We start from the raw sequence: 12389 nt of genomic DNA, 5'->3' as shown, positions 1-12389 counted from the left end.
ACATTAAATTGTACGGTATATTCTCTCAATCAGAATTGTTTCTTCCTAACCCCTCATTAAAATATTTTCTTTCTTCAAAGATGGGAATCAGAATATGTATTTAAAACAAAAACCACAAAACCGACTTAAATTGGAAACGGTGTTCCCTTGTTGACAAAACCGTCTACAAATGTATGTTCCTAAATTTTGGATAAACAGATGGATAAATTTTCACTTAACAAAAATTTATACAACGTACTGTTAGCTTTAACTGTTAATGATAAACATTGTGAATGATATTCAGATTATTTTTTTAGGGAAAATTAAACTATTGTTGATAAATATTGCTCTCGGTGCCGCTATAGTTTCGTAACCGTATAATGACGTCGCGCCAAGACTGTCGTAAAGGAAGCCGATTTGGGTATCATTTGCGATCTCGGTACTCCGAAGTTACAGAGCACTATTCAACATGCAGAGGGATGAAATTTCTTTCAACAGTGTCTACCCCGTCCATTTCTGAGTTGTCCATGTGAACTGACAATCAAAGATATTTGATTTCACCGGACTATTAAAACAAAACTATTTCTGTTCAATGCTTGCCCTTCCTTGAAAAAAACAAGAAACTCATTTATTGTGAGATTTAATCTTCTAAATTAGAAATCTGCGTCTATATACCTTAAGTGTGTGAGACCAATAAACTCCTTTGTTGTGATTGATAAACATACTCTACATTAAGTGTATTTTGACATGATTCTGCATGCATATTGTACCGAAATGTCTAGGGACCAACAAGTTTTTAAAAGTCCGTCATACGTCAGCGCAATCTCGGCATATCAAACAATATGCCTAGTTCCTAATTTTATTTTACACATGCGGATGGAAATTTATCAGCTCAATAAACATGATAGATGTCTTTATAAATATTAGAAGATGTGATATACTTGACAACTATCCTCAGAGACCAAATATCGTGGATGTAAGCTACTAAAGGGTACCGTACGGCCTTCAACAACAAGAAAATCCCATACTCATTAATAATATTTAAACGTTTCAGGCAAGACGAATATTTACCACAAACACAAGTATTGATGTAGAATAACATGTCTTCTGTAGTCCATCTACACTGTAACCAACACATTAAAAGTCCGTCTTGTGAAAGAGTATTCAAATCATAGAACGAATGTTTTTGTACTGATGTTCATAAAGTTTAGCAAAAACCGATCAATCGATAGTTAGAAAATAACAACGAAAAAACAAAATGGATAGTTTAGAAGAAGATACATGTAGTTATGGTTAGATCACCAACTGAGATCACCTGCCTGTCAAATCTGAAATTGGAAAATCCTTACCCATCATTGAAAAAAAACATATATACCATACTGAAAAATACATGTGCTGAAAGAATATACGTTAAAAATTGGGTGGACGAGCAGAAATGGATACTGCTATCTTACTCTAAATTTAATTGTATCACGACATTTTAACTTTTCACTCTAACTCGAAATTTATCTCCAGGGTAACTCAAACTTTATCTCGAACTCTTACTGAAACTAATATTCGAACTTGAATTATAACTCGAACTTTTACTAAAATTTTGACTCGAACTCGAGACATTTTCTAAAATTTTTACTCGAACTCGAGACATTTACTAAAATTTTGACTCGAACTCGAGACATTTACTAAAATTTTATCATCGGTACAAGGACATTATTCGTAAATATAAATTAACGTGCAGACATCTTATACGTTCAGGTATTTCACATCCAATCTTTTATGGTAATATTCTTTACAAAGCACAAAAATGTCGGCATTCACCTCAAAAGCTAACTAAACCTTTAAACAGACTTATTCGGAAGGGATATAGTTACGATACTGTTGTCAAGTCATTAAAGATTGCATATGTTAGTATTAATATTGATTCACTCATAGGGTCTTTGCATCGGAAATAAACACATTTATTCTAAAACCAGTTGTTGGCATGGTACGGGTTATATTCTTCTCATATATTTTATGATGGTATAATACTAAACCCCTGACGAGAGGGATTGTACTTGATTTTCATATGATGAAGACATACTCTTTCAATCAGTTTAATTGAGGTCTGGAACTGGCATGTGAGTAACTGCTAGTAGTCCTTTGTAAATTTATGTATCATTGTCATTTTGCTTAGTTTCTTTTGTTACCTACTCTGACATCCGACTCGGACTTCTTTTAAACTGAATTTTACTGTGCGCATTGCTGTGTGTTTCTTTATTCTACATTGGCTAGAGATATAGGGGAGGGTTGAGATCTCACAAAACATGTTTAACCCGGTAGCATTTTTGCGCCTGTCCCAAGTAAGGAGCCTCTGGCCTTTGTTAGTCTTGTATGTTTTTTAAATTTTAGTTTATTTATATGTTTTATAGTTTAGTATGGCGTCCATTTTCACTGAACTAGTACACATTTTTTTTAGGTGCCAGCTGAGGACCACCTCCGGGTGCGGGATTTTATCGCTGCGTTGACGAGCTATTGGTGGCCTTCGGCTGCTATCTGCTCTTTGGCCGGGTTGTTGTCTCTCTGACATATGCCCTATTTCCATTCTCAGTTTTAGAGTTGACAAATAAAAGTATGATATCTTAACATTTACAGCAGAAAATGGATTACTTGTAGCTGATCAAGAAGAAAACGAAACAAATTCGTTTATAACAAATGAAACTTATTTTGAATAGAAGTAGGGTAGTTGGTATCGTTCTTCATTTTTTTTTTTTTTTTTTTTTGTTACATTTAAAAAGTTTAATCACAAAAATACTGAATTCCGAGGGAAATTCAAAACGGAAAGTCCCTAATCAAATGGCAAAATCAAAAGCACAAACACATCAAACGAATGTTTTAATGTTTTATTACATAAGTTATGTTGTTATATTCGCAATAGATACACTTAAGTATGTAAGTAGTTCGCATGGCAAAGTTGGTATCCTACTTGAATTGTTGTATACTTACGACGTGCTATAATTATCCTTGCTAATACCATATGCTTGATAAACCGTGCTTAATTTATTCTCGTCTATTTCATTGTCACCTACAGTAGGAATATACAAAGCAATATAAGCATGTTTTCAAGAAAGACCATTTGTAAAATATTGTTTAATTTTCTGTACATTTAAATGAATTTGGTTGAATTGTTTCATAAACACTGTAAAATTGAGAAGGTACAAAGGAATAATTGCACAATGACGTTATCATAAGAAGAAAATACATGATTCTTGGGAGTGCTACAGGGAAACTCATATGTTGTGAATAAAAGCGTACCATGAACGACCGGTTATACACACGTCAGATTTTTTTACAAACTTTGAACAAGGCATATATAGTCAGGCACCTGATGTTCGGTGGGTGTCGTTCGTTGATGAGGTTCATAAGTGTTTCTCTTTTTTTTTTTTATAGATTGGACCGTTGGTGTTCCTGTTCCAATGGTTGTGCACTAGTCGTTCTTTTGGGCCCTTTATAGCTTGCTGTTCGGTTTGAGCCAAGGCTCCGTGTTGAAGGCCGTACTTTGACCTATAATGGTTTAATTTTACAAATTGTGATTTCGATGAAAAGTTGTTTCATTGGCACTCATACCTCATCTTCTTATACACATCAATAACTATGTAAACTATTAACATTTAAAAGTGACAAAAAGTCAAAATAGTAACTGTTCCAGACTTATAATGTAGTACTTCAGCTGCGCAGCACATGCCCGTACCCGTGTCAATACTACTTTTAAAAAGTTAATCAATGTTTACTAAATTTAACATTATCGCGGCTTCGTTTGTATACTTAGTTTTTAACACCTAACAAGTATTTCTAAACATATGACTTTCATTGAACTTTAGTGCAAAACCTGCTGTTTTGATGTCCTTGAAATGTAGTGAGGATTTATTTTTATAAGTACAGCCATTCATAACCACAAACCAAAAGTTGTATACGAGGATTCATTTAGTCCTGGCAAAAGAGATAGCGCCAATGTATCCAAAGGTTCTGAAAAGTCAATCCTAATTTCGAAAAAAATACATTCAATTTTAAAAATATTTTCATAATCACATCTTATTGTGTGTACTTACAGGTTTTAACAACCTAGCGATGTATTTCTTATCATATAACTGAACATCTAAAGAATGCAGAAAATGCAGTTTTGATTTATTTGACAAAAGAATATGGATATTCATAACCAAAACAAAAATGCTCTCGGAAGTAAACCTATTTATTGTCTTTCAGACCAAATTAAACACATTTCCATTAGCGGTGTCTCTCTGTGCAAAACATGATCATAATTTGTAATACTGTTTCAAAATTGCTTTCAATATCAATGTGTAAAGATGAACACACACACATACACACAAAATATATATCTAGATATAATAGTGTGTATGTTACTTGTGTATTTGAAACGGTGAATCATATTTAAAGTGTACAATGTATTCCTAAACTCTGTTCATTTAAACTTGCAATACGTTTCAACAATTTTACTATTTTAAACCATTAGTGAAACTCAACGGTATTTTTTGTAAGGGCGGAGGCTGGTTGATAGTATAATAAGTCCAAGATTTCTTATTGTGCTAGTAATTTTCCTATATTTTGGAATGACGTTTTATAATTGTGGATGATGTCAAAACAACATCGGTGACCCCAATTTGTTTTTTTCGCTAAAAATTTCGTAATGAGGAAACCTGTCTCTACATTAGTTATGGATTTGAACTTGAGAATTGTTTCTCCTTGTCAACATTAAAAAGCATTAGGTGACCTATCCTGGTAACAAGTCTGAGTTTTTTGTCTTTTATCATTTGATATTCATAGTGATTTTTATCCGTTGGACTTTTTCATGCATTGGTATACAAATTAGTACTCTCTCTCTCTCTCTCTCTCTCTCTCTCTCTCTCTCTCTCTCTCTCTCTCTCTCTCTGTTATACAGGCGTCTGGTCATTTTGTTTTCATAGATTGTTGCATCAGTGGCTGCATTTTCTTCTCCTCTCTCTCTCTCTCTCTCTCTCTCTCTCTCTCTCTCTCTCTCTCTCTCTCTCTCTCTCTCTCTCTCTCTGTTATTCAAGCGTTTGGTCATTTTATTTATTACTTATCTTCATACATTGTTATATCAGTGGCTGTCTTTTCGTCGTTTTTTTTTTGTCTGCATAAATTTAGAGTGCCAGCATGTCCTCCTTTTGTTCAATATACATGATATATTGATACGTAACTAAATTTCAGTAGTTTTGATACCCCAGGCTGACTCGTATCGGATTAAGTGAAATAAATAATATACTACCAGACTGAACTCAGTGTTATGGATCATGGATCATTGATTGTGATCAGTTTTCCGAAGTATTTCAGCCTGATCACTCTCGTTGTCCATTGATATTTTATTACTTTTATTAGAAAGGAGAAGGTAAAGTTGTCCACAGTTACCATTGTATGAGGGAGAGAGAAATCTTTTTTTTTTTAAATGACAGTTATTTTAGTCTATAATAATTGTTGTTTTTTGGCAAACGCTTGCTTTTGTTTTAAATCATATTAAACGAGTGCAATGGTTATTAATTTTTGGGATTTGAATGTTGATAAGAACTATGCTGTCTTTTTTTTACGCTTTAATGTTTCCTGTGGTTTTTGCAAGACTTGGAACACAAATTCAATAAAATATCATTGGAAATAACTAGTATATGAATTGTTATGCTTTTCTTATTTATGATTATCTGTGTTTCTGTGTTTCTGTGTTGATTATTTCGCTTTTGTCTGTCTGTCTCTTTCTTTGTATTATTTTCCTTATGTTATTTTAATTATTTTTTCTAATAGGACGGTTTGTTTTGCTCTCTCTCTCTCTCTCTTTCTCTCTCTCTCTCGTTCAAAATATATGAAACTTTATCATTTTCAATGATAGTTTATTTATTCAGTATAAAATTATAAGAAATATACCATACAATAATATTTCAAATACCATTTCTATAACACCTAAACAGCATGGCTATCAAATATTTATATTCCATCAACTGAAGCAGGCAAAATATCGTCTTTTTAAATTCAACATCATGAAATATTACAAAAAGAAAAAAGAAGCAATCGGCTAAATTTTTAGTGTTATTTAGGTAGTACAGTATGATTTAAATATCGTGAGAAAACGGTCGTCCTTTTGAAAATGCATGTACTATTACAGTGAATATAGAAACAATTGGCTAATTTTGAAGCGTTATCAACGTAATTCCGATAATTAAAATATTGCAATTTCCTTTCAGTGTTCAACACTTTTCAACAAACAATCGATTGGATGAGTACTAGGTATTCTCCTAGCAGATTTATTAAGTACATTTGTACTTAGTAATTTGATTTCATACTTGTATTATCTGATGTAATCTGTAAGCTGATTAACACTGTAAAACGGGTTTAAAAAGAGAACACATTGAGCACATGTCTGGACTTAGACCTGTTTAGGATTGTGGTCAAAATTTGACTCGTCCTAAATATGCCTGACATAATGGGTGTTAAGCAGGAAACAATCAATCAATAAATCTCATCTAAATCATTTCAATTTCAGATCTATTAAATTAAGATGAACATAGATATTGCATATATAAGCTAACCATAATGTCCTTAAGCATGTGTAGGTTTGGGACACAATAAGCATATGTTAATTATTCTCTGTTAAGGATGTAAGCTACTCTGTTTCGAAATAACAAGCTTTTTAAAAGACTGTTATAAATTGATAGTATATTATAACAGAACTAGAGATGCAGAAAAAATTGAAGGGTTTGTGTACCTGTTTTCGAGATATTAGCAATCTGAAAACATTTCTAGAAATGATTCTCTCTAGGTTTTTCATACATTGAACATTGGCACCTTTTTTCCTTCAAAAATTACGAAAAATTAACTAGGATTTTATAGGATTTTCAAATATGGCCTTTTAAACTATATGTAATAGAATAATAAAAAGAAAAGTAAGGGTTAGCGGGCAAAATAGTTATTGGCACTACATGGATAAAAATCAGAGAATTCCGAATGTCTGACAAGAATTCAAACACAAGAGGAGCGAACATCACTAAATGTTTATATGAAATACTAAGCATACTCTCTAAAAAAAAGATGTGTTGTAATTGCTTATGAGACAACTCTCCATCAGAGATCAAATGACGTAGAAGTTAGCAACTATGGGTTACCATACAGTAGATCATTCCTTAATCAGAATTTCCAAATATGCGAACACAGCATCACGACACAACCAAAAATGACTAAACAATTAACATCTTCACTGTAACATCAATAAAGCTCGGCTAAATATAACCAATACATTCATCCCTTCACATGAAGTCAGGTACACAAAAAAAGGTAATTTCTCTTAGATGATCGATCGTTGGAAACAAAATATTCCATCCACAGTGCCTCATATTCTGGTTTTGTAATTTTTTTACCCTGAAATGAACAAAATTATATATATTTTTTTTTTAAACATAGTCGTTTTATAGAATTAAGTTGTATTCAAATCTTGATGTTACAATACTTTAGTTCCGACTAAGTACGTTTTTTCGTGTCCGATTTCATTCATACACAAACAAAACATTTGACACGTTATACCGTCAAAAATAAATGCAATGTTTGGATCAACACAACGTCTTTCGTATTATCTGAGTGAGGGGATGATAATACTGTAGTGTGATTGAATATTAAGTGGAAATCCGATCGAATCGTTTTATTTGCTTAATACATCGTTTTGGAATCTATAGTACTATGGGTAATTTTTTTGTCATACCCCAAGGTAAAAACAACCGTCATGCCACTGGCTGAAGTTCCAGATACGACTTTTTAACCTATATCTCGAAGCTGTTTATTCAGTATTTTAATGCAAAGTTGTTTCCAAATCATACTGCGACAAAATGTAGTGTGTTTCATTTCCGTGGCACTATTTAAAATGGCTTTGGCGGGCTCTTTGTAGCGTGATCGCCTTGCTTTTTCGAATATCTACTTGGTATCGTTCCTCATTGTTTTTTTTTTTTTTTTTTACATTTAATGTTTTATTTCATAAGTTCTGTTGTTATCTTCGTAATAGATACACTTAAGTATGTAAGTAGTTTGCATGGCAATTGTTGGTATTCTTCTTCAATTGTTGTATACTTACGCCGGATATTTTCTGAAAGGCAGTGCTACAATTATCCGTGCTAATACCATATGCTTGATAAACCGTGCTTAACTAATTCTCGTCTATTTCATTGTCACCTACAGTAGGAATATACAAAGTAATATAAGCATGTTTTCATGAAAGTCCATTTGTAAAATATTGTTTAATTTTCTGTACATTTAAATGAATTTGATAGAATTGTTTCATAAACACTGTAAAATTGAGAAAGTACAAAGGAAGAATTACACAATGACGTTATCATAAGAAGAAAATACAAGATTCTTAGGGGTGCTACAGGGAAACTCATATGTTGTGAATTAATAAAAGCGTACCATGAACGACCGGGTATACACACGTCAGATTTTTTTACAGACTTTGGACAAGGCATATATAGTCAGGAACCTGATGTTCGGTGGTTGTCGTTTGTTGATGAGGTTCATAAGTTGTTTTCGTTTTTTTTATATAGATTAGACCGTTGGTTTTCCTGTTTGAATGGTTGTGCACTAGTCATTTTGTGGGGCCCTTTATAGCTTGCTGTTCGGTGTAAGCCAAGGTTCCGTGTTGAAGGCTGTACTTTGACCTACAATGGTTTACTTTTACAAATTGTGACTTGGGTCGAGAGTTGTCTCATTGGCACTCATACCACATCTTCTCATAAACATTAATAACTATGTAAAATATTAACATTTAAAATTGACAAAAAGTCAACATAGTTACTGTTCCAGACTTATAATGCAGTTCTTCAGCTGCGCGGCACATGCCCATACCCGTGTTATAATTGACAGGTGCAAAAGTAAGCGATAATTTAAATTAGTCCTGGCAAATTAGGAAGAGTTAATTTATCCCAAAAGTCAATACTACTTTTAAAAAGTCACTCAATGTTTATTAAACTTAATATTATCACGGCTTTGTTTGTGTATTTAGTTTTTAACACCTTACAAGTATTTCTTAACATATAACCTATCATTGAACTTTATTGCAAAACCTGCAGTTTTGATGTCCTTGAAATGTAGTGAGGACTTAGTTTAATAAATAATTTCAAACAAATACGGACATTCATAACCACAAACCTAAAGTTTAACACAAGGATTTATTTAGTCCATGCAAAAGAGATAGCTCCAATGTATCCAAAGATCCTGAAAAATCAATAACAATTAAAAAAAACATTAAATATTTATAATTTTTTTCATAATTACAGCTTAATGTGTGTACTTACAGGTTTTAACAACCTAGCGATGTATTTCTTATCATATAACCAAACATCTAAAGAATGCAGAAAATGCAGTTTTGATTTATTTGACAAAAGAATATGGATATTCATAACCAAAACCAAAATGCTCTCGGAAGTAAACCTATTTATTGTCTTTCAGACCAAATTAAATACATTTGCATTACCGATGTCCCTCTGTGCAAAAAAATGATCATAATTTGTAAAACTGTTTCAAAATTGCTTTCAATATCAATGTGTAGAGCTGAACAAACACACACACACACACACACACACGAAAAAAAAACTTGTATATCTTAATATAATGATGTCTATGTTACTTGTGTATTTGAAACTGTGAATCATATTTAAAGTGTACAATGTATTCCTAAACTCTGTTCATTTAAACTTGCAATACGTTTCAACAATTTTATTATTTTAAACCATGAGTGAAACTCAACGGTATTTTTTGTAAGGGCGGACGCCGGTTGCTAGTATGAAAAATACACGATTTCTTATTGTGCTAGTAATTTTCCTATATTTTGGAATGACGTTATTTTTTTAATTGTGGATGATGACTAAACAACATCGGTGACCCCAATTTTTTTTTTTTTTTTTTTTCGCTAAAAATTTCGTAATGCGGATAATCTGTCTCTACATAAGTTATGGAGTTGAACTTAAGAATTGTTTCTCCTTGTTCACATTAAAAAGCATTAGGTGAACTATCTTGGTAACAAGTCTGAGTTGTTATTTCTTTTATCATTGGTAGTGATTTTTATCCGTTTGACTTTTTCATGCATTGTATACAAATTACTACTCTCTCTCTGTGTTATTCAAGCGTTTGGTCATTTTATTTATCTTCATATATTGTTATATCAGTGGCTGTCTTTTCGTCGTTTTTTTTTTTATTACATTGTCAGTTTGTCATCTCCTCTTCATATCCAATATAAGAGTTGTTCACTATTGAAAGTCGGGAAATAACAATAGCAAACTCATGTCAAGGAGGGGCATTTTATAAGTTAGACTAACTAGGGAGTAACTGCATTCGCCAATCGACTCAAATACCCGTCTTGAACATGGGGTGTTTGTATTGATACCAAGATGTCGTTAAATGAGTTTTGATATCATGCATTCATCATACTTTTCAATAACATATGGTCAAATCGCTGAAACACTCCATCCTAAATTATTGCAAACTATCATTCTGCATTGACAATGATATCTTGCATAAAGACGATCGGTAATATATAAATGCACTTATAATTTGACAACAAATGGCAGTTTCAAGACTTGGTTTTAATTCGTTTTAAAATGAGATACTATGTTGTTTTAAAACGTTAGACAAGCAAACTGCAGCTCAAAATCTAAATCAACATGGTTTAAATTGTATTTCTCTGTTTTATTTTATCTAAAGATAGAGTTATTTCTCATTGTCCACAGATAACCGTTTCATATGTCTGTATAAAAAAACATTAAACCGTGAAATACCTTGGCAGCTAGTGTGAGTTGTTTTTCTTTTAGCATTGAAATCATGAGGGTTTTTACCGTTTAGAATATGTCATACATAATGATTGCTATGCTTGATAAACGACTCTCTCTCTCTCTCTCTCTCTCTCTCTCTCTCTCTCTCTCTCTCTCTCTGTGAGTGTATATGTTATAGTATCACAAGCATGTGTGTTGAACTACACATTCGTGAAGATATAATAATTATTATTATAATTATACAAGATTTTAATAAAGCGCGTTATCTGATAAAATTTACTCTTAGCACTTCACTAAAACAAAATAATCATCTCAAATAATAAACTAAAATATGGTACAAAAGTCAAAATAAAAGTGGAAGATGAAATAACGAAGAGTTGTCACGTTCTTCTAAAAATCCTTAAGTTTCTGTTCATCCCGCATGTTGCAAGGCATGCTGTTGCATATAAAGCGACGTACGGCCAGTTTGAAAATTTATGTTTATCTGCGATTCAGTGATAAATGCTTACTCATTATATACAAACCTATCTCTAGATGCATTGTTCTTTTGTACTTTTTATATTTTCAATAATTATATCTTTCCACAATTATTGAATTATGTTTGATATGTTCAATAGCATATGCCAAAACGTTGTGACTAGCTGATTATTTGTTACTCAATGGATATTCTTTCAATGACGTTAAGTTATTTTTACCGTGAAATGCGAAACAATGCATATACCCTTAATCGTTTAGGGTACTTATACCGACCATTAGTTTAATACCAGCTGTGGTTACCCTTAGCTGCTTTTCAGTATATGAGTGTATTCTGATATCTGACAAATCTAAATTGTGTTTCTTACCAGGCGACTGACCGTTACCCATAAAGCTAAATGCAGGGCATTCATGTTTTACTGATTTAGTTGTTTTGATGAAAAAATAAGTTATAGAGGGTAATGCGGACTGTGTGTACATGTTTTTAAAGGGGAACAATATATGCCCTCTTTTTGTTGATAAATAAAAATGTTAGCAACTATAGGTCATCGTTGCCCTTCAACAATGAACAACACCCATACCGTATTGTTAGTTTCAGAGATCCCGAAACCTGATTTTAGATAATTGTTATCGAATAATCAACAAAGAAACATGAATTTTATTGCAAAATTTCTCATCTTTATATAGAATTTTTATCACGACATTTACGACACATTACTTGTCCTCAGAATAACAGTAATTGGAAGGGGGGGGGCTAACTTTACTGCAACTAATTAAAATAATAACGTTTAACGTTTTCCTGAGCCATAACATTCATCAGCTGTATCTTTGTTGTATTCATATTACACCATATATTTTAGTAGGGTTTCTGGTGAAAGGAAATCAAGAAATGCACTGCAGATGCGTCAACTTTTTAAAGTGTTATTTTCATCTTTCGTCAGTTGGTTTTCCATATATTGTAAGAATCTTTAAAACCGCATAACACATTTAGAGTAAATTAGCGCAAATTGCTTACATGCATGTAAATAAATCTTAAAACAGATACAATCAGAAAGGAAAGAAAGGCTAAATATACAAAAGAGACATTTAAACTCATAAGTCGAAAATAAACAGACAATGCCATGGCAAAAAGTT

Source organism: Mytilus californianus, unplaced genomic scaffold (assembly GCF_021869535.1).
Source record: "Mytilus californianus isolate M0D057914Y unplaced genomic scaffold, xbMytCali1.0.p SCAF_12, whole genome shotgun sequence".
Classification (NCBI taxonomy): domain Eukaryota; kingdom Metazoa; phylum Mollusca; class Bivalvia; order Mytilida; family Mytilidae; genus Mytilus; species Mytilus californianus.
This window is presented reverse-complemented; position numbering follows the sequence as displayed.